Genomic DNA, 23973 nt, shown 5'->3' with positions numbered 1-23973 from the left:
TAAATAAGAATCCTAAAGATTATATCATGTTTGTTCACCTACTTATGCCTTCAACTATTTATTGAGCACCCAATGTGTGTTAAGTACTGTTTGAGGTATTGGGTTTATAGTATTGACCAAAACAAACATCACTGACCTCATGGAATTCAGTTTTTGTTTCCCCACATTTAAGAAGGATCCTCTATAACATCATGTTTGATTCAAACTTCCTGAAGCTGAAGATCCTAGTTGCTCATATCTCATAAGTATCATTCAAAAAAGATGCTCCCCTCTAGTCAGGTTTTTCCTCTTCCTCTTCCTCAGCCTTACTGTCTCCATAGCAACTCAATCCACTTCTGGTTGTCGGTCCTATTATTCTCCATCGGGAATATTGTGCAGTGTTGTGGACAGGGCATAGAGATGGGAAAGGAAGTTTCATTCATTCATTCAACACATGAGAGCCAAGCACTGTTCTAGATATGAGAGAATTCAGCAGTGAACAAGTGAAGATAAGCATACAAACAAAAAAAAAGAAATATCAGATAAATTCCATGCAGGGTATGATGGCAGTGACCTAGCAACTACTTTATATTGGGTAAAGAATATATATATATTGGGTAAAGAATATAGTGACATTTCGGCTGAGAGCTGAATGACAAAGGTACGTGGCCATGCAAAGTTTAGGGAGAAAAACATCACAGGCAGAAGGAAGAGCTAGTGCTAAGGCTTTCAGGTGAAAATGTGGGTTAGAAGATTATAAGGAAGGCCAGTTTGGCTGGTACACAGTAGGAGAAGATAAAGTGGTAAAGGCTGGGGTCAAAGAGGTTCACATGAGCCAGATGACATAGGGGCAGAAGTAGGGGCCATGATGTGATTTGTTTACACAAAACTCTATTCTGGTGTTGTGTGGGAACTGGATTGTGGCGAGGCAAGAGAGACCAAATAGGAACTACTGTAGTAGTTCAGGGCTCAGTTGATGACGGTGTTTGGATAGGCAGTAGCACAAATGGACAGAAATGGACAGAGTGGGCATATGCTCTGGAAGTAGCGTCAAGGAGCCTGGGGATGTATTAGATGTGGCGGTGCAAGGCAGGACTCAAAGAAACTTCCTGGATTTTCTTCACTTGAGTAACTGGCTGGCTGTTCATATCAATTACTGATGCAGAGAAGACTGTAGAGGGAGCAGGTTCTGGGTGAGGAGGGTGATAATCAAAAGTCCATATAGTGGGTGATGTAGCTGAAAAATAGGCTACTGTGGCCAGACCGCAAAAGGCTTACGGTAAGAGCTAAGAAATGTGAACTCTTTCTGAATTGTGACTTAAGAAACATACTATGGCATTGGTGTGTAGGATGGGCTGGAAGGGGTAGAAATCACATGCCTGCAGTAGGATTTGGGGAGGGATATAAGAGAGAGTCAAAAGACACAAGAATAATTATAAAAGAGCCAAAGAGAGTTAGGAAAAGAGATCAAACAAAATACAGATAGAAAATACAAGTGTTTATTTGAAGATGGAAAGAGTAAGAGTGGAGTAGGATTCACCTGAGAAGGCTCCTTGGTTGGTAGTTTTGAGAAGAGGATGCAGAGGGCAGAAAGCAGGAAGTACGACGAGCTCCTGGGAGAAGGACTGAGCCTGCTCCAAAGGGCTGTGCTTGGGTCCCACAAACAAATTGGCTTGGAGAAGAACCTGGCTTGAAAGAAGAGAGCTGACTTTGTGATCTACATTTGGTCATTCCCTCCGTTGGTGGCCAGAGACCATGTGTGTGTTTGTGTGAGAAAAGCAACCTCATCTATATTTTAGTTACCACACATCTTTTCACCATAGAAAAAAATTGGTAACCTTTATTACTATTAGGATCATTTAACAGGCTATCAGATAAAGCTTATATTTGTAGCATTTTCAGAACTTGAAATATTGTTTCATAAAATGGGAAAATTTTACTCACTTTCATGAGTTCTATTGCCAGTGAACAGTGTGTCCAAAACGAATGATCGTTAAGAGGATCTTTGTCACATCAAGGGAGAAAAACTGTTGCTCTTTATGAGAAAATGTTTCCAGTTTACAATTAATTTTATTTTTCTGACTGAATTTTCTTTCTCCGATATAACAGGCTAGACCAATAAGAACCCTGCATCTATAACTTAGAAAATCTAGACAGGGAAAATTATCAGAGAGAAAGCAAATGATGACGAAAATCGATAGGCTTACTTACTCTGTGCTCCCTTATCCTTCACCTTCCACTTGTCTTCACCAAAACCTCACCATTGGAGCTAAATTAATCACTGGGATAAGATTTTTTTTTCTAAAGAAACACATTTTGGCTCATTTGTGTCAATTTTGAAAGCAGCTGCTTCTTTCCTATATGAGCCATTTTCTGAATAAGCGATTTGTTTTTGGTTGACAAGCTGAGGGATTTTGCCTTAGTCAATAGTTGGCATTATCATCAAATAGGAGGCAAATTTGTCACTGCACATGAATTAATATCTTGCAGAACTGGAGTTATTTATGCTCTGAGTGATAAACTTGGGATCTGTCAATCAGCACACTGAAAGAATTTGTAAATGAGATCCATGCATCACTGTTGGGAATCATCCGGGAATGATGGAGGACAGGATAGCTGTCAGAAGACTGGATTCATTTGTTTGCTTGCTCCTTCCTTCCTCTTTTTCCTTTCTTCCTTCCCTTCTTAACCTTCCATTCCCCTTCCTCTCTTTCCTTCCTTCCATTCTTCCCATGTATTGATGATCTGTTCTGTGCTAAGTGTCAGGGATATCCTTAAGGAGACATGTCCCCCACCTTTAACAATCTAGTGGGGAAAAGAAGACATCAGACATCATTAGAGTATAATGTATTAAATATAAAAATAAATGTCTATAAAAATGTTTTAAAGTACAGAGAAGGAAGACCTTAACTTGTCCTATAGGGGTTAGGAGGGCCTCACTGAGAAAAATAAATATGAATTTGCCAGGTGGACAAGGCAGTATTTTAGGGAGAAGAAAAATACGTATAAAACCGTGGATTTGGGGAAAAATACAGTCATTGCTATCACAACAGTCACAAAAACAACTAATGTGTGTGATGCACTTACTATGTGCCAGGCACCGTGTTATAAGCTTTTCATAAAGTAATGCTTTTAATCTTTACAACCGCCCTAAAGGGTAAGTATTATTCCATTTTTCTGATGAGGATATCAGATCCCAGATGGTTAAGAAATTTGTCCCAAAGAAGTACTGGTATGTTTACGGAGTGGCAACCGCTTCAGTGTGTTGGTGTATGAAGGATTTGGTGGAAAATGTCAAGAGGTGGGGTTCAAAAGATTTCCTGGCGTGTGTGTAATAAACACTAAGCTGTATTACAGAAAAGGGCTCAGGTTCATTCTTAAGCAGAACAAATTTGTCCATCTACTCCTCTGTCTGTGCATCTACTCATTTATTAAATATATATACATAGAGAATTTTAAGCAGCACACAGAAATCATACATTGAGTGAGTAAAAAGGAGAGTGAAAGAAGAGAAAAGATGAGGGAGAGGATATAATGGAGTTAGGAATAAGGCTAGCTGAGCAGACATCGGTGAACCTTGGCAGACACTAGAGCTATTTTACATCTCTGTGTGGACGTTAAAAAAACAATTTAGGAGAGAAAGCCAAGCTACCCCCTGAGTGAGCCGAAAGGCCAGGATATTTCAAAAGAATGATTTTGGAGTCATTTAATCAGATGGACAGATGGGTGATAGAGGCCATAATGTCCTATTTCTTACAGCATAGTGGGTATGATTTTCGATTGAAAAGAGTTTGTTTGTTTTTTTTAAAGGAGATATAACCAGATGCCACCTTCACCAAAACACAATCTTAATAAAGTACTCATGTAATGCCTGCCTTTAATAATTCTACTGCCTGAATATTTGCCAAGATGACTTATTTGTGACATTTATACCAATCCAAATAAATAAGTTAACTTACTGGTTGGCTTGTTATTTTTAAACACCACCTAACAAATACACTAACTTTGGTTTTAGAATGGTTGACATGTAACCTTTCCTTTTGGCAGTGATTAGCTATCAGGGGCAGTTGCCTGTTCAGGCTATTCTGAGTTTGCAAGACTTAAGTTGCATTAGCCAAATAGTTTCTGTTATAAGGTAGTTTTAATTGAGTATATCCAGACATGCTTCTAAGATTGTTTAGAAACAAGTTCAAAAGAAGAGGGTAACACAAACTATGAAAAAATAAAGTGCTGTGTTAAAAGATCATCCTGAGTAACACTAACTCTTGTGTCAGTAATCTATTTCTGTGTAAATATAGGGATAGGGTGAGGAGAGTGGTATATGTTGAGCTCATATTTCTTGACCCATAACTAATTCCTGTCCACAGAGGCAAAAGTTAATAAAAGCTGCACGTAATCTGAAAGTGCTTCTGGTAGATACCGCATGAAGTGGTAAATGGCAGGATAGAGTGGTGGCTCTTTGTAGCACAATAGCTAAGTTTAAAGGCCTGCGTAACTACGGCCAATAATTGGTCAGGCATGTGGGTTGTGTATGATTTGGGTGAACAGTCCAGCAGTCTAATAAGTGTATGATTTGGGGGAACAGAGGGGGTCCTTTCTGAAAATAGAATGAACGATAGAGTCGCACCAGGAGCTATCAACACTATGCCCAGAGTCAATAAACATGTAAAACAAGCTATTGAAGAGGAAAGATCTCAGTTCTGAAAAGTCATTGAATAGCTTTCAGGGCAAAATGTCTTAACCAGGGCTTTTATTGGTTTATATTTTCAATTGGCTGTACAGGATGAGGCCCTGACTGACAAAAGTTGAGGCAGTTAACTGTCTTGTAAGGTGAGCCTCCTGCCTATCAGTTGAGCCTCTATAAATTTTCTCCCCACTCATTTCATACCTATAACTCTGTCTAGAATTTATCCATATTGTCTAATGAAATCTAATGGCATGGCTCTGGTCCTCTTACAGGTTTTATTAGAACTAAGGTTTTCCTGAGGTAATAAAATTGTGTTAAATAAGCTTTAAAAGCTTTAAATTTTACAAGGCCATGGCCTCTTGTTTGGTTTTTGTCATTGTAAGCTTCTCAGCAAATCTTGTCAAGTTAGGTACTAGAAAAGTGAAAAGTAGAATGTGCATTTTCTGTTAAATGTTATTTTTCAGGTAAAATTGGTTTTCAAATCTGCTAATTGGTGAAAAGAGATCTACTTCTCTCTCAAGTTACAGAAGCAGAAATTCAACTGGTCCTTATTAATGAAAGATGTTCAGTGAAGGTTGAAAGCCCTTCAGATCAATCATACCACACTTTGAGCTCCTCTGGCTTCCATGGTTCTATCATCTGTGCTCATGGCTGACAGGTGTGCAGGACAGCTATGTCCAGGACTAACCGAGGACAAAAATGGTTACTTAACGACCCAGTTGAAATATCCTTTCTATGGAAGGTTAAAAATCCCAGAAAGTCTGTGGGACTGGCTTTTGGAGTATAGCTATGAGTAAAATATTCTCTAGATTTTCCCAATGTATTGTGATTCAATTTGTTAGATAAATGAGTTGTTGGAGGACTTTCATTTAAATTGACAAATTTTCCTCCAGTATAAAGTTCCATAGGGACATAGTCTTCATTCTTTACCAATTTCAGGTTGCCACTAATGTCTAGAGGGACTAAAGGTATTTAGCCTCAGGGTAACATATGAGCTACTTTCAAATATTTGTAGAATGTTATATAGAAGCAGTATTATTCTTTTTCTCCAAAGTCATATGGGTGTGACAAAAATCTTAGTAATCATAGTTGTCCAGTAGACTACTTTGGAGGTTGTGACCCACCTCTACCTCTGGAGATGTTCAATAAAAGTGTGAATGATCATTTGACATGAAAGTCATGTGTCAGATATTTCTTGGAGCAGATGGTATGAAAGAGCTCTCCAAACCTGAAAGTTCTAAGAATCTTTAATGAGTATTTTAAAAAATTTAAAATTTGTTGTTGTTGTTTTAGCATGAAATCTGAGGAAGAGCTGTTTGCTAGAGGCAAAATGTATGCCTATGTTTTTATACTTTTAAGTTTTAAAATTGTTGCATTATTTTATCTTTTTTTCAGATAGCTCACTGGAAATAAATATGGAAATTTCCTAAGAGGCTGAATACTGATGAGGTTGTAACTGAATTTAGAATTCTCTTCTGGACACAATTCCTTGGGTGATAGAGGATCCTAAATTTATTTGTTTTACCTTTGTATTTTGGAAAAGTTAAAACTTATAAAAGTTGTTAAATTAGTATCCTGTGTGCCCATCACCTAGCTGCAAGAATTATTAACTTACAGGGCAGAATAATGCCCCCCGCAAGATGTCCATGTCCTAAAGCCTGGAACTTGTTGATAGGTTATGTGATAAGCAAGAATTATGGTTACACATGGAATTAAGGTTGCTCATCAGTTGACACTGAGATGGGGGAGATTATCCTGATTTTCCAGGTGGGAACAATCTAATCACATGCATCTTTGTAAGTGCAAGAAGGAGGCACTGGAGAGAGACCCAGATAGATGGCCATGTGAGAAGGTATTGGCTGATGCTGTTGAAGAGAGATGGAGGAATGGGGCCTTGAGCCAAGGAATGTGGCTAGCCTATAAAAGCTGAAAAAGGCAAGGAAACAGATTCTCCCCTAGAGCAGCCTGAAGGATTGGAGGACTGTCGACACCTTGATTTTAGCCTAGTGAGACCTAATTCAGATTTCTTACCTACAGAACCATAAGATAATAAATCTGTGTTGTTTTAGGCCACTGAGTTGGAGGTGATTTTTTATAGCAGCTATAGAAAACAGATTTCTAAAAGAGAGAGAGAGAAAGGCTGTCAAAATGTGTAGGGAATAAAATAATCCTTAAGGTTAACGCTAAAAATTTCTTTGAATGTATTTTACAAACCTAGCAAAGAAAGACTGCTTTTATTTGTTGGCTTTGACTACAAAAGGAATGGATATAAATCTGAATATCTATAAAAGAGATTTGAATATATACCAAAGTTTAAATAGATATTTCAATTGCTAATATGATTAGTTTTATTAATCATTTGAATGATTTAAGCCCATTACTCTCATCTTTTGGTGCCATTTTTGTTAAACTACTTATTTCCATTACATAAATTGCAAATTAGATACTCTGGCTTACTTAAATATATGTATTATGGTACTCTTGATGGTTTTTCCTTTATATACTATTTATCTAATTTCAGCAAAAAGGCAGATATTGGAGAGATAAAAATTCATTATTTTATAGAAGCTAGTGAAATTGTTTATACTTATTAAGATATGGTACTTTCAATAAAACCAACTTAAAATCTATGATCATTTTCTTCAAAATAATTCTCTAAATTCCTATTTATATTCATAGGTTCTTTTTTTTCTAAGCCTGATAAAGTATTTAATTTGAATCCAAAAACCAACCAACCAATCACTCAACTAACTCTGCATACATAAACATAAGTAAAAACAAAAAAATAAACAAAACAAAGCATTTAAGTTTATAAGCACTTTTGAAAAGTGATGCAAATGGCTTGAATGAACTTTCTCATATATCTGTTTTTTATCTTGCTAATGTTAAAGGACAAAAGATCAATGTCTAGATTTACTGAAGTCATGTATCCTATGGACCATTTATTTATTTTATGTTTAGACACTTTCCCCCTCAAAGATATTAGCCATATGATTCACAGTCTGCACTGAGGTTTTACTAAATGTTATTATTGCAGATATATTCAACTGTATGTTTGAGATGTATAGATTATATTCCTTTGGAAAGTTGCAGGAGAAATTCTGTGGTAGCGTATACTTGTTTTGAAAGTATAAATTAGAAATACACACTAATAATTTTGAGCATATGGCACAGACTTTAACACACAGATACACATATGCACATCAAACTCCAAAATCTCAGAAATACATTTGCTATTTAACATTCCACTTAATACTTAATACATCATCTCATTCTTCCTAGACACTATGAGAAACTGAAATGTACAAAATTAAGGGTAGTCTCTAAAGCTATTGTGATGTGTAAACCTGGTTAGGCTGTGGTGCCCAGTTATTTGGTTGTTATGAAAATAGTTTTTAGATGTGATTAACATTTACAATCAGTAGACTTTGAATGAAGCAGATTATCCTCCATAATCTGGGTGGGTCTCATCTAACTAGTTGAAGGTCTTAAGAGCAAGATGGAGGATTCTTGAGGAAAAAGCAATTCTTCCTCAAGACTGCAGCATAGAAACACTGCCCAAGTTTCCCACCTGCTGGCCTGCATTGCAGATTTTGGGCTCAAGGCTGCAACATCAACTCTTCTTTGAGTTTCTAGCCTGCTGGTCTGCCCTATGGATTTTAGACTTTCTAGGCCCCTAAATTGTATAAGTCAATTCCTTAAAATCTCTGTCTCTCTGTCTCTCTATAGATAGATAGGTAGGTAGGTAGGTAGGTAGATAGACAGACAGACAGATAGATAGATCCATTTCCTATTGGTTCTGTTCCTCTCAGACAAACCCTGCCTAAATAGCTATTATTGCCCAAACACCTTGCAAATAAGACATTAACCTTGATTACTTCTGAAAAAAAGGAATTCTGTATTCTCATTTTGGGCACTTTTCACTTGCTTTATTTAAATTGATCCAAAATATTTTATTCCTCTTAGCTCAAATTGATAACAAAAACTTTAAAAACTCAAAAGAACTTCTTTCTACCCAATATTCCTGTCCCTGAATTTCTTTCTCTACCTCCACCCAACTCCTCACTACTTTCCTATCCAGTCCATGAATTATCCCTAACACATACTTCATTTTTCTAAAATACAAGATCATTGAAGAACTTTATAGACACTCTAACATAGTTTTTAAATTTTTTGGTTTAAGTTTCTTTTCTGTGACTATCACTACTATGTTCTGGTTTTTAAGTATTCTCCCTGGTGACTGTTTTCTATAAATTTATGTTTAGCCAACAGTTAAAATAATGTGTGCTTGGATAATAGTTGAAATAAGCTCAAAGACTCTGGATCAATTACCATAAGGCTGTCTTAAGAAGATTTGCTTTGTCTACCTTAAAATAAGACCCTTTACTGGTGTTTAAGGTAAAGCTGTGTCTTCATTTTCTTCTTTAGGTTCAGAGTAACTAATTCTGACCAGAACTCTAAAAAGAATTGCAAATGATCAGTTAATTAAAGCAATGCAGTCCACATCAGGAGGACTGAGTTCCTTCCTAAGCTGATAAAATATTTCAAAATGCATTTTAATATGGGACTTTTTCAAGGTAAAGATACAAAATTCAAAACTACAACAAAATTAGTCTTCTGCTGTTGCTTAAGAGGGATTTAGCCCCTGTGCAATTTATGACTCAGATTATCTTCTTAAACAATGTTACCCAAATAAACCTTCCTTGAAATCAATGGTACTAGTATTCAAACATTTTTCCTTTACATGGAGTTAACTGTATCCTCTATCATCTGACTGAACCAACTAAAGTCATTTCTCTTAAAGACATAAACAGCTCAAGGAAAAAAATTTTTCTCTCCAGGGCTGGGGGAGGAATTTTGCTTTGCACTTTAAAATGTTTGCTCTGTTCCAAGAAGATATTAGGATCAGTTGACTGACAACAGGAAAAATTTTCCTGGCAGAGAAGGAAGCCAGAGGAGATTCACATGCAGGCAAAATTTTAACTATCAGGCTGTTTGTATCCCCATATCTACTCTAATATGCCAAGCTGGGATAAATCAAATGGGCTCTAAAAATGGTAGATAAAAATGTGATTTCACAATAATTCTGGAGTTTTGCAGAATATTCATCTTAAGCATTTCTTTTTCTCCGAAGAGTTATTTATTACCGGGTAAAGCTATATAGTTATTCCAATATACGCACTACTCTAGGAAAAAAAGAAAAAAAAACTTGAAAACTCTGCATTTTAAAAGTGCTATAAAGATACAACTGAAGATAGAGTTGTAAAGACACAACTAGCTGAAGTGCTAGTGTGAGTTAAAAGAGACTGGGACCCAGACAGAGTTACCTGAAATTTGTTTGAAACAAGGAGGGAAACCAGGTCAGATGATGTAGTGTAGTACTTGGTGATGTGTCCACTTTCCAGCTGGATATCCCTCTTCAGGCGTGGCTGGGACTGAAGGGTCCTTCCTCAGGGTATGGGGAATGTGTATACACAACTTGTCTCTATCATGAGACCCTCAGGTTTGGTAATCTCTAAGCGAAGTGGGAATTGGACTCAGCATAAATGCAAAGAGGACTAAGGACACATGAAAGCAATGATGGGGTAAATTCACAAGGCAAATGCTTCAGAGATCTCAGGACAGACTTTCCTAGTCAGCGATTCATAGCAACTTCATAATCATTCAGTTTTCCCTGGTTTCAAAATGTGATCCTTGTGAGGATTAGCAGGACTTAATCTAGGCTGTAATTTATATTCTAAAAATCCCTCAAAGAAAGGAGGAAATTCTGATCTTTGAGAGTAAAGGTCGGGTAGACACTGGACAGACTCTTCTCTCCTACTGCTAGACTCTCTTGATCCTCTTACCGTTTCCTTTATTGCCTTTGGGGACTTAACCTGGGCACACACCCCTTCCACCCCCCCGCCCCAGTCTAAGAGTTCCATATTTGATCTTCTAAGGTAACCATCTTCCCTTTGTTAGTATGAGCCCTGGGCTTTTTTCTTACTATGCTATTTCACAGGCAAAATGAAGGGTATAAAAGAACATTCAAAATGAAGGCACCCAAGGTTGATTCATGGCCTGCTAAACTTGTCTACATCCAACTTTATTTATTTATTTTTAAAAAATATTTATTAATTTAATTATTTGGCTGCACTGGGTCTTTGTTGCAGCACGCGGGATCTTCGTTAAGGCATGTGGGATCTTTACTTGTAGCATGTGGGTCTTCGTTGCAGCATGTGGGATCTAGTTCCCTGACCAGGGATCGAACCTGAGCACCCTTCATTGGGAGCATGGAGTCTTAACCACTGGACCACCAGGGAAGTCCCTACATTCAACTTTAAATAAACTTAGACTTAATATATACCTGGTCTAAATATAAATCTTATCACAGCAATACAAGGAGAATGTGATTAAGTCTTACTCTCATTCTTCCTTGAAGAAGGCTCATTTTGAGAACCACTGAAGAACTAATTTAACTTAAGTTTGATATAAACTGGACCAGAAAACTAATAAAAAAAAACGACAGCAACAAGAAGACAACATAGAAAAGCCCCCAAACACTGATAACTCTAAGAGACTTAATGTAGTTGGAAATTACTTATAGTCTACAGGATTCTATTTTTAAAAGTGTAAACTATTAAGAAAGACTGGAATCTATTTTATTAATGATAACTTTCTGAAGCTGTTAACCTCCTAATGATTTTTCATGTTAGAAGTTGCCTTAGGGATCTTTAATTTTTAATTTCAATTTAAAATATTAATTATTTTATTTTGGGGGCCATTACCCCAAAGCCTTACTTCCTATCACCTCCAGTAAGTGCATAGTATTTTATGGGAAAGCTATCTTTTGTTAGATATCTTTTTCATCTACCCTGAAAATTAGACTTTTCCTGTCTCCTTTCCTCTCAAAAATCCAACTCATTTATTTAAAACCAGTGGCAATAAATAGGAATTTTTCATAATTGTTAATCTGGGCTAGTGGGTCATACTAAGAAACCAAGGGCTTTAGCAATTGAGTTGTTGGTCTAGTTAAAGCCTGACTAGAATTGTTAACATAAATAAAACAAAAGCACTGAAGAGAGCTTTTTCTATAATAAAGGTATATTGTTTTTAGTGAATTTGGATTTGTCCTTTTTCTTTTCTTGGTAAGAACTTTGAATTTTAAGGATTCTGAGGCAAAGATTTTCATTGAGATCTAAGTATAGGGAAATAACCCTGACTTTATGGTTAATTACATCTTAATCTTTCTTCTCTAGGTTATCATTAAAATAATTATTATTCTGATTTTTTTTACTATATGTTTTTTTCTGCAACATAATACACATAAAAAGAATAAAACCAAAATCATCTTAATCCCTTTATATGGGGATAACCACTTAACGTGTGGTGAATTTCCTTTCAGCTTCTTGTGTGCATATCTGCATTACATGTGACTCATCATAAATTTCATAGCATGGAAGTTCTATGTTTTATATGTTTTACACTCACAGTGAGTTTTGTCTTTTGCTTTCCTAGTGTCCCTTAACTAAACTTCCTCTGTTTGTAAAATACACTGGCCTGTGTTCAGGAAGACTAACAATTGACATTACTCTCCATTAGAGGAGTTAGGAGGTAGACATGCTGCTTAGGAGCTGGTTAGCTGATAAAGACCACGTGAGTGTTCTGGGGAGCCAGCTCTCTATGGTGGCAGCCCCCCCAGAAAGCTCAGAACATGCTTTCTTAGAAACATGTGTTCCTTCTTCCTGTCTGCTTGTGACAGATCCCGTCAGTTTGCCAAAATTCTTCTGCCATTTCTCTCTTTGCTGCAATATTGTCCCAAACACTTAACAATCACTGTCTCTTCACTGGAACACATAGAGGTGAAAAGAGCTTCAGGTTCTAAAGTGACCTTAACCAGCAATCAAAGAACTATTTTATTTATGCCCTATGAAAAAGATAGCTGGAGATATTTCTATCTATATAATCCATCTATCTATCTATGTACTTTTTTGAGGCACAAAACACTTCTCCTAAATAGCTTCATTTTAAAAAATAAGGAATGATTTAAAAACAAATAGCATAATGAAATATTTAAATCCTCTTTGTAATAGTATCTGTGTAATGTTTCATAGATGTGTACCCAAATAAAAACAAAGGGACTTCCAGCGGTTAAGACTTTGCCTTCCAGTGCAGGGAGTGCAGGTTTGATCCCCGGTCAGGGAGCTAAGATCCCACATGCCTCGCGGCCAAAAAGACAAAAACAGAAGCAATATTGTAACAAATTCAATAAAGACTTTAAAGAAACGGTCCATATCCAAAAATCTTAAAAAAACAAAAAACAAAAACCCCCAAACCCAAAATACTTAAAGGAAAACACTAAGATGTATATAAAGGTTAGATGAATGTAATGGCTTATAGTTTTGTGTGTGTGCATCTTTTTACCATTCTTTGCCCTTCTGTATCTTCTTTCCCTTTCCTTCCCCCCTCTTTTCCTCTCTTTCCTAGAATAATCACGTTGATTTGCCATATCCCAGAAGTAGCAAGTAATGGTGCTACTGAAGGTGAACTTGAAAGACTTTACAATGTTTGTCATCACAGTGTTTTGGCATTGCTTTGGTCTGCACATTAGTGGTATATTGAGCCTCTAAATTGTCTAGGTTCCTTTGTTTAAAATGGTATTCATTTAATGAATGTACACCATTACTTTATCATCCAGCATGTCACCAAGCAGCTAATCAGACTATCCTGCTGATCTAGTTTAATGTTAGTCTGTTCATAGATGTCTCGGGGGCAGTTGTTGCTAACTCTAGACAAATTAAAGTGGGAATGATGCTCCTGATTATTTTTTTTTCCTGAAGGAAACACTGCTTAATGTATATTACATATGGTTGTGTCACATTATTGAATAAATTAAGCTCTAAAATTAAATAGAGTTGAATAGGGATTATTATCATTATCAAGCAAACATTTATATGGTACTTTGTATATGGCAAGAATTTGATCTAAATGTTCGACGTATATTAACCTGTTTCTTCCTCTAATAATTATATGAATGGGTACAATAGAATCCCTGTTTAATAGATGAGGAAACCGTGGAGCAGAAATGTTAGAAAACTTATCCAAAGTCATGGAGCTCTTATAGAGAAGAGATGGCATGTCACACCAGGCAGTTTACTTCCAGAGGCTCTTCTCTTAATCCCAATGCTATCCTACCTTATTATATTATCAGTAAATATTTGATCATATTTTAAAAAATATACAGAGTATTGTGCTATGCACAAGGAATGTATAAATAAGGTATTAGTTGTTTCTGTCCTTAGAGTTTTTCAACCTAGTCAGAAAGACAGGGTAAACAACATAAAACTGTAAACAATACCAGGCAGTAGAAGCTGTGATAAAGGAATCATTCAGGTGAGTTCTCTAGGATTTTGAAGATGGCCAGGTCACCAAAGGCAGGGGAAATTTGGAAAGACTTCATATATCTGGACTTCTGAGAGGTTTGGACCAAAGATCAAGATACTTTTTATGCTGTATAAAGTTATCCAAAGTATGAATAGCTTAAAAATGTCTCTGAAACTCACTAAGACAGATGGTCTGAAATAATTTGAATCATCTGGTAGAGTGAGTACTTGATTAAACCCCAGCAGGTGAGAATTTCTAACATAAAACAAAGGAACTTAAAACACCATTATTGTGCCATTAATATAGAATTAGAGTGATCAGATAATTCAGAAGATGCTTGTCTTGATGCCTTTAAAAGTGGGACATGCAATGCCTTGGGCTGCAAACAGATAGTCCAGTATGTCACAGAAGCTTGGGAATGACAAGACCCTTTAACAGTCCTGAAAAATGAACCACTGCCCAGGAGAACAGCAATCTAGAAACTGACTTGATTTTATACTTCTTTTTGTTTAAAGCAACCAACATTTCAGTGATCTACAGTACTCCAGGGTTATATTTATCTATTCTTACTGTGATGCAGTTGTTTCAGAAGAAATAATAGGTAGTTAAATAACAAGACCAATGGCACCTCAGGATAAATAAGAATATAGGAAATTTTAAATTGTTAGAAATTCTCTATACCTATTCCTGCCATCTCTTTTAAGTTAACAGTAAGATTATTTTATTTTTGTTCCTTTTACCTCACATGCTATAAGACTGTACTATAGTTTGTCTCCCCATTTTAGCTAATTATAATTTATTCTACACATTTCATATTTTCAGTGAACATTATATATCAGTTTCTTAACATTAATATCTTTTGTAGAATTTGTTTAATTTACATATAGGTTAAATATATATTGTCTTTTGTAGAATTTGTTTAACTTACATATAGATTAAATATATCTCATTTGATCCTCATAATCTGGTATTATTATTTTCTCTCCAGTATTTCTACCATCCATCCAGTTATTCAAAGTTAGAAACTGGAAGTCATTCTTGATTCTTTCCTCTCCCTTCACACTTCATATTGGATCAACATGTGTTCTTGATTATATCTCTTAAATATCATAGTGTATACATTTCATAAAGGCTAATTATTTCTGTGGACCCAGAGGCTTATATGGTCCTGCTGAGTCTAGAACCTGGGTCTTCTGATTCCTGGTTCAGCCTGTCTCTGATCTGCTATGATGCTTTTAGAGAAAGGAACTTTGTTTTAATTCTAATCTGTCTCCATATGTAACTATGTAATAAAATATTATAAACACAAGCTCCTTGCAAACATTAGAAAAAAGGCACAGAAATACCAACTAGTATTAGTGTATATAAAAGACTATTAATATTACCTATGACACCAAGCTCTGAATTTATTACTCTTATGCTTTACTGAAGAACTTCTTACTGACTATTCACCATGCTTCCCTCTTTTTCCTCCTGTCTCAGAAGAAACCTTGGCCTTCTTTCGGCTCAGGTTAATCTCGCTACCTGTGCACTATGGACCTTAACTGCTTTGCCTCCTCAGGAGTCTTGTTTCAGAAGTAATACCCCCTCTTTCCAGTATGTAACATCCCCCCCACCCCATTTGCTCTTCCCCTTCAACTTATAAATATCCTTAGGTGTCTTCCAACTTAAGAAATAGAGCAAAAAAATAAAACCAACAAAAACCCTAAACTAAGAAAATATCCTTCCCTCCCCCCCGCTTTCTGATCATCCTTAACTTTCTCATCTTTAGTCGAGCTACTTCCAGAGCAGACCATTGCACGGGCTGTCTTCACTGCCTGAGCACCATGCACTCCTCAACCCACAGTAGCTTCTGCCCTACCGTCATAATGATTACCATCACCTTTGTTTTGACAAAGCAAATGAATACTTTTCTGTGACTTAGCTTGCCTTTTATAGGATTTGACACAGTGGACCATTCATTTATTTAACAGTTATTCAATTCTTTCTATAGGCCAGGCATTATTCTAAGTGCAAAGGAGACACAATTGTGGGGAAAAAATAAATAGATTTCAGTAACACTGTGTTTTCCTGGTTTTTCTTTCTACTTCGTTCGTCTTTTACCATTCCCTCTGTGGGCTTCTCTTCTGTTTACCCCAATGTTTCTATAACACATAATAACTGTTGGCTAAACCTCATACACTCTTCCTGGTGACCTTATTCACATGACTAAACATTTACATGTATAGTGAACAGAAGGATACTCTACCCCAGACTGAAGACCCAGCTGAGGTGAGTGCAGTCAACACACAGCCTCCAAATGCCAGTTCTACATGGTCAGCCTGAGCTGAACTGCCTTGCCCAAGGTCATGCCTTTTTTGTAGGACCAGATCCAATGGCTGAGCAAGGGGGAGTGTGAAGATCTGGATGCTCTGGCCTAAGAGAGAAGTTGTACAAGGTGCATCTGGAAACATTGGGACACAAGATAGCAAGGAAACGATCAAAGACTCTGAAGCCAAGCTGAAGAGACTTCTACTTGCCAAAAATGGGGCAATTTGAGTAGCAACAAGAATAATGGCAATTGTTAAAACATATCAGACACATTAAAACTTCATTAATTCATAGAAATACTGAAGGAAATCCACAAAACCTCATTGGTTATCTTTGGAGAATATTGGAAACAAACTCATTATTCTAAAAAAATGGTAAATGGGGCATTTAACCTGGCTTTTCAGTATAAGCTAGACCTCTGCGTAACCAAGTGGTTGATGAAGGAAAATTTCTCCTTACAGATGTATTTCATCTAATAATGAATAGAATTAATGAATAATAAATGATAGAATTATAATACTGTTTTGCTCACCCTTTATGAAATAATGGATATAGGCAAATCTTGTACAAAGAATCTACAGAACAAGCTCACTTATAAATATTACTGCAAAACAATAAAATATTAGCAAATAGAATCCAACTATTAATTACAGAATCATGTTTGTTTTTAAGGGATTTATGTCAGACATGCAAGAATGGTTCTATATTAGGAAGTAGGTTAGTATTATTCATCATATTATAACTTTAAGGAGAAAATCATGATGATCTCCATAAGACACTCAAAAGGCATTTGACAAAATTAAATAGCTATTTTTAAAAAAAGCACTCAATACAAAAGGAATCAAAATACTTCATTAACTTAATAAAATACATGTATCTCAGCCCAAAGCCAACATCTAACTTAATGGGAAAATGCTGGAGATATTTCCTAAAGTCAGATCCAAGACAAGGATACTACCATCATACTACTATTCAACAATGACCTGATATATTAGGCAAGACAATTGTATAAGAGAAAGTGATTATGCAAGATTATAATAATATTGTACTATATTATATTATTGAATTGTATAAGAGAAAGATATAAAATTATATGAGACAGGTGTAAAAGTTGTAAAGGAGGATGCAGAGCTGTACTGTTTGCAGATGATTTGATTATATACCTGGAATACCCAAGAAACTTGGCTGAAAAATCACTATATACAATAAGATAGTTTAGGAAGATGCTTGATGTTAAATTAATATACTGAAAAAAAGGCTTCATGATACAAATATCCATTTAGAAGATAAAACTGAAGAAAAGACATTAAAATAGTAACAAAAAGGTAAAATATTTAGGAATGAACAGTACAAAAAATGTAACAAAAAGGTATAATATATAGGAATAAACAGTACAAAAAATGTAAGAGAGCCATATGAGGAAACAGTCCTGATATACACAAAAGTACACTTGAAACAAATGTGAAGATAAGTCATGTACTTATGGAAGCTCAACAACACATATATGTTAGTTTGTAAATTTAACAACATCCTCACCCCCTAAAAAAAATACCACAAGGTTTTGTTTTTCTTACCCCTCCCCGCAAACTAAACAAGCTAATTCTAGTCATTTGGGAATTTATTGCAAAGGTCGCCAGAGGAAGATCAATGATGGGGAGACTACACCTATCAGATACTGAAACAAGCTATAAACTTTAAGAGTTGTATCATTCTGGCATATGAAGGAGACTCAAGTTACCTATGGGAATTTAGTCTATGATAAAAGTGGCTTCTCAAATCGGTGGGGGAGAAATGGAAGACAATAAGTGATCGTGAGATTATATAGTAGCAATGTGGAGAAACACAAAGTTGTATACTTTACCCTGTTTATCAGAATAAAAGACCAAATGGATCAAGTATTTAAATGTAAAAAAACCAAACATTCTAGGAAAAAACACAAGCAAATTCCTTTATAAATCTGAAGTGTTAAGGACCTTCTAAATATTACAATCAATGATGTTAGAAGCTAATACTTCCATAGCATGTACAATGTGCAAGACACTGTTCTGAGACTTTTACATATATTTACTCATTTAATCTTATAACAACCATTTGAAGTAGGTACTCTTATTACTTCCACATGAACATAAACATAGGACAGGGCAGAACAGCATTATATGTTCCCTGAGAGAGATACAACATACTTTAGAGATTCAAAAGAGGAACAGCTATCAGACTGGGGAGATAAAAATGATCTAATGGAAACAGCAGAATCTGAGGTAGGTCCAGAAAGATGTAAGGTGATGAGTAAAAGGGTGAAAATATGGTATAACTCCTAATTCAGTCAACATGGGGTATCCCAGGAATAACTGCTGGTTCAAGATGGAGGCATAGAAAGATCCCAAACTCACCTCCTCCCTGGACACACTGAGTCTACAGTTACATACAGAACAATTTCCTCTTAATAAACTAAAGACTGGCTGAGTGATGACTGCACATTGAGCAAAAGAGAAGAAAAGCACATCGAAGTGGGTAGAAGAGGCTGGGACACAATCTTGCCATAAACCCCACACCTAGTGTGGTGCCCCACGACTGGGAGGGACCTCAAAACTCAAGAGCTTCTCCTTGAGGAGCAAAGCATTCAAACCCCTCATCAGGCATCTCAACTTCTAAGACATACACTTGAAAGATGAGCCCCCAAAACATCTAACTCTGAAAACCAACAGGGCTTGCATCCCAAGACCCACAAGACTGTAGTGATCTGAGAAATGTCTCTTAAAGGGCTCACAGACTCAGGCTCACCTTCCCCAGGGCTCAGCTCAGAAGCAGCCAATAGCACCCAGACTTAAAGTAGAACTCTCCTGCTTGTATTAAGGCATCAGCCTGAGGGGCAGGCATCTCATTTAACACACACATCTAGGAGCCTGCTGGAACACTCTCCAGGGACAGAGACTGGTGGGTGCCATCTTGGTACTCTCCCTTTGCCGTTCTCCAGAGCACCAGTATCTCCTGGAAGAGAAATTTTACACTTGTCTGGTGCCCCAATTTTTGTGGCTGCCACCTAGGGGACACTTCTTGATTGCTTGGCTCTGGAGGCCAGGGGAGCTGGTTGTCCTGGTCTCATGAGACTGTAATAATCAGAGTCACCCAGAAAAGAGTGCATACCCCTGTCTGATACCCCAATTTTGTGACTGCTGCCAGGGGACACTTCTACTTCACCTGGCTCTGGTGGCCAGTGGGGCTTTCAACTGTGGGACCCACAGGACTGTAACCAAAGGAGAAAGAGTTCTTAAACAGCTAACACCCCCAAGACATAGCAAGAGGCAACACACCTAAGAGCTTAGTTTTTCTGTGAAGGAAGCCTATTAGCTAATCATGATTGTGGCCTGAGGGGTGGGCTTCTAATTACACTTGCATCTTGAGGCCCACTGTAATAGTTTCCAGAGACCTCAGAAGGCAGATCTGTCTTCATGTTCAGCCTCTGCCATGCTCTTGAGCACCAGTGTCTCTTGGAGGGGAGCTTTTCATGTGTCTGGTGCCTTGGCTTTTATGTCTGGTGCCCTAGTTTTTGCGCAGCTGCCCAAGGGACACCCTTTGATTGCCTGGCTCTGGTGGCTGAAGAGGCTTACATTCCTGGGTCCCTTTGGACTATGGCAGTCAGACAGACAGACAGACAATTCTTGGCTGGCTATCACCACCAGGGCACTGCACAGACAGCTGACTAAGGTATAGTCCTCAGTCTGTGAAGGAGGCCTCTTGGCTTATCTTGGAGATTCATCCTGAGGGGCAGGCTTCAGATTTGGCACATATTTAGTGCCCTACAGAGCTGCTCTCAAGGAGTGAGGGCTATGGACATCATGTTGGTGCTCCCAAGAGCAGTACCATCTTGGCTCTCCCTTTACATTTCTCCAGCTCATGTTATCACCCAGAAAAGAGCTTCTACATTTGTTTGAAGACCTGATTACTATGACTACTGCCCAATGGACGCCTCCAGATTGCCTGGCTCTGGTGGCCAGTAGGACTTACAAAACCTGCAGTCCTACAGGTCTGTATATATTTGCATGCTATTAAAATCTGATGTCGAGATTCAAGATGGCAGAGGAGTAGGTGGATGTGGAGTTCATCTCTCTCCGCGGATGCATCGGGAATACATCTACAGATGCAACAATTCTCACAGAACACCGACTGAAAACTAGCAGAAGACCTTGGACACCAGAAAGGACTATAAATATCCCTGCATAACTGGCTAGGATGGAAAAAAGAAGGGAGAAGGAGGAGGAGAGGAAGCGTGATGGGACCTGCACTCTGGGGTGGGGGAGCTGAAGCAGAGGAGAGATTCCCGAATTTGGGGACACCCCCTCTCTGACAGGGAAATCGATTGGGACAGAAGGGAAGCATTTGAAGCTGTCAGAAGAGGGTGAAGCAGCCAATCTGTGGCAGATGGGACAGAGTGAGAAATACACAGATGGTCCGTACATTGGCCCTAGGTGTCCTGGACTGGAATGTGTATTCACAGGTGTGCAAGGGGGCTGGGAGCTGGTGCATGGAGATGGTAGAACAGGCTGAGAGCAAGAACTGCTGTTGGCTGTGGGGAGATGGACTGAGGGGACGGGAGGGAAGAAATCCGCAGCAGGGAATGCCTATGGAGGAAGACTGAACGGCCATGGAAGCAGGGTGCTACTGCTTCGTCACACACAGGGGGAGGAGCCACTATTGTAGCCTCTCCCTCCCTGCATGCTGGTGCCTGCCAATGACAATAAAAGAAGCTCCCTCAGGGCTGGCCCTCGTGCGCCTGCTGCCACGTGCCAGCAAAGGCCCTCACTAGGGCCATATCTCTTGCGCCCACGGCCACTGGTTTCCCTGCGCATTTGGCACCACTGGGGCTCCTGAGATCCAATCAGTCATACCACCTCTGCAGCTGGTCCTCACAGGGACAGACCCAAGAGCTCCAAGGCAGCCTCAGGACCAGAATCCTATGGGTGGACCACATGCAGAGGTGGGGATAAAACCAAAGCTGAACCCCAGGGACGGGGTGACTAAGGAAGAAGATTGAAAATCTTTCCATCAGCTGTACAAGCTGCAGATTAAATCCCCGCGATCACCTGGGTAGACCCTGCGTCTATGGAATATCTGAGTAGATAATGAGTGTTCCCACAAATGAAAACGGTCTATCTCTAGCAGTTGTGGATGTTGAGGGCAAGCACACACAGGAATTGGGCCCAATTAGAGTCTGAGTGGTCCCCAAAGGGCTCACAGCAGGTCCGGAGACCAGCCCAGAGGCAGAGAACAGCCTCTTGGGAAGGAGGAGGTGAGCTGTGGCTCACGGCGTGTGCAAGGACACTGACAGCTGAGACGCCAGGAAAACACTATTAGTACTATTATTTTTATTATGTTTTGATTCATTCTGTTGTTCTGTTTTTTTTGGGGGGGGGTTCTTTTTCTATCTTGTTTGTTGTTGTTGTTGTTTTAATTTAGTCTTTTGGGATCTCCATGTCTTATAACATTTTTTATTTTAATTTTTTTATACATTTCTATTTTTTCTTTTCTGTTTTTCTATGTTCTTTCCCCTTTTTTCTTCTTCTTTTTCTTTAATATATTTTTATTTAAAAAATATGTCCATTTCTACTTTGTGTTTCTGTTTTCCTGTGTTTGTCCCATTTTATTATTTTTTAAATCATTTTTACCAGTTTGTTCTGTTTCCTTGCTTTATTCTTCAGTTGGCACACTCTGTTGCTTTTGTTTTTAGGTTATGTGTTTTGTTAGTTTTAATCCTAATTGTCTGATTTCGTTTTTGACTTCTTTTTGTCTGGTTGATCTCTTGCTTTTTGTTTTATTTGGCTCTATTTTTGTTTCTTTTACATGTGTTTGCATTTGCTTGTTTCTGTTTTTATTTGTTTGATTTTGTTTTTACCATTTCTCTGGGTTTGTTTTTTTTTTTTTTGTCTTTTTAAAAATATATATATTTTCTATTTGGTTTTTTTTTTTAATTTCTATTTCTATGTTGTTTTTCTGTTGTTCTGTCTTCTTTCCCCTTTCTCTGTTTTTTTTTTAAATCATTTTTGTCGGGTTGTTTTGTTTCTTTGCTTCATTCTTCAGTTGGCACAATGCCTTGGTTTTGTTTTTGGGTTTTGTGTTTTTGTCAGCTTTCTTTTTAATTGTTTGATTTCATTCTTGAGTTCGTTTGTCTGGTCGTTCTCTTGCTTTTTGATTTATTTGGTTCTGTTTTTGTTTCTTTTGTGTGTGCATGTGTTTCCTTGTTTCTGTTTCTGTATGTTTGATTTTACTTTTTACCATTTGTCTGGGGTTTTATTAGTCTTTTTTTTTTTTTAATCCCCTTCATTGCCAGGATGAGCGACTTGTGGAGTCTTGGTCCCTCGACCAGAAGTCCGGCCTGAGGCTCTGGGGTGGGAGCACTGACTCCAGGATGCTGAACCACTAGAGAATTCCTGGCCCCAGGGAAGATTAATCACTGAGAAGTCTCATGGGGGCCTCTATCTGAATCCCAGTCCTGGCTCCACCCAACTGTCAGCATGTCAGCAGCTCCCAGCGCTGGACACCTCACACCAAACAACAAATAAGACAGGAACACAAACCAACCCATCAGCACACACACTACCTAAAGTCATACTAAGCTCAAAGACACGCCAAAACACACCACCTGACATGGCCCTGCTCATCAGAGGGAAGAGACTCAGCTCCATGCACCAGAACACAGGCAACAGTCCCTCCCATCAGGAAGCCTATGCAAGGCACTGGACCAACCTCACCACTGGGGGCAGAGAAGAGAAGAGGAACTATGATGCTGCAGCCTGGGGAAAGGAAACCTCAAATACGGTAAATTAGACAAAATGAGAAGACAGAGAAATATCTTACAGGCAAGGAGCAAGATAAAAACCCACAAGACCAAATAAATGAAGAGGAAATAGGCAAACTACCTGAAAAAGAATTCTGAGTAATGAAAGTAAAGATGATCAAAATCTTGGAAATAGAGAAAATACAAGAAACGTTTAACAAGGACCTAGAAGAACTAAACAGCAAACAGACAGTAATGAACAACACAATAACTGAAATTAAAAATACTCTAGAAGGAATCAATAGCAGAATAACTGAGGCAGAAGAATGGATAAGTGAGCTGGAAGATACAATGGTGGAAATAACTGTCACAGAGCAGAATAAAGAAAAAAGAAGGAAAAGAATGGAGGACAGTCTGAGACTTCTGGGACAACAGTAAGCACACCAGCATTCGAATTACAGGCATCCCAGAAGAAGAAGGAAAAAGAAAGGGTCTGAGAAAATATTTGAAGAGATTATAGTCGAAAACTTCCCCAACACAGAAAAGGAAATAGTCAATCAAGTCCAGGAAGTGCAGAGAGTCCCATACAGGAAAAATCCAAGGAGAAACATGCGGAGACACATATTAATCAAACTAACAAAAATTTAACACAAAGAAAAAATATTAAAAGCAGCAAGGGAAAAGCAACAAAAAACATACAAGGGAATCCCCATAAGGTTAACTGCTGATCTTTCAGCAGAAACTCTACAGGCCAGAAGGCAGTGGCAAGATATATTTAAAGTGATGAAAGAGAAAAACCTACAACCAAGATTACTCTATCCAGCAAGGATCTCATTCAGATTTGACAGAGAAATCAAAAGCT

At 37.9% G+C, this 23973-nt stretch overlaps 2 long non-coding RNA genes across 3 annotated transcripts in view; one reads left to right on the top strand and one right to left on the bottom strand.

Annotated features, from left to right (window-relative positions):
- Positions 1 to 23894, top strand: part of LOC112067407 (uncharacterized) — a 155997-nt gene extending 132103 nt beyond the window's left edge. For both annotated transcript variants that reach the window (XR_002893258.3, XR_008618627.1), the window contains one exon: positions 22665 to 23894. This is a non-coding gene — a long non-coding RNA (uncharacterized lncRNA). The remainder of the gene's footprint in view (positions 1 to 22664) is intronic.
- LOC114487114 (uncharacterized) overlaps positions 1 to 23973 on the bottom strand; it is a 183947-nt gene that overhangs the window by 39696 nt on the left and 120278 nt on the right. The gene's annotated exons all lie outside the window — the stretch shown is intronic.

This window comes from Physeter macrocephalus, chromosome 11 (assembly GCF_002837175.3).
Source record: "Physeter macrocephalus isolate SW-GA chromosome 11, ASM283717v5, whole genome shotgun sequence".
Classification (NCBI taxonomy): domain Eukaryota; kingdom Metazoa; phylum Chordata; class Mammalia; order Artiodactyla; family Physeteridae; genus Physeter; species Physeter macrocephalus.
Note: the sequence above shows the minus strand (reverse complement) of the source record. Positions and strands in the feature narration are given on the sequence as shown.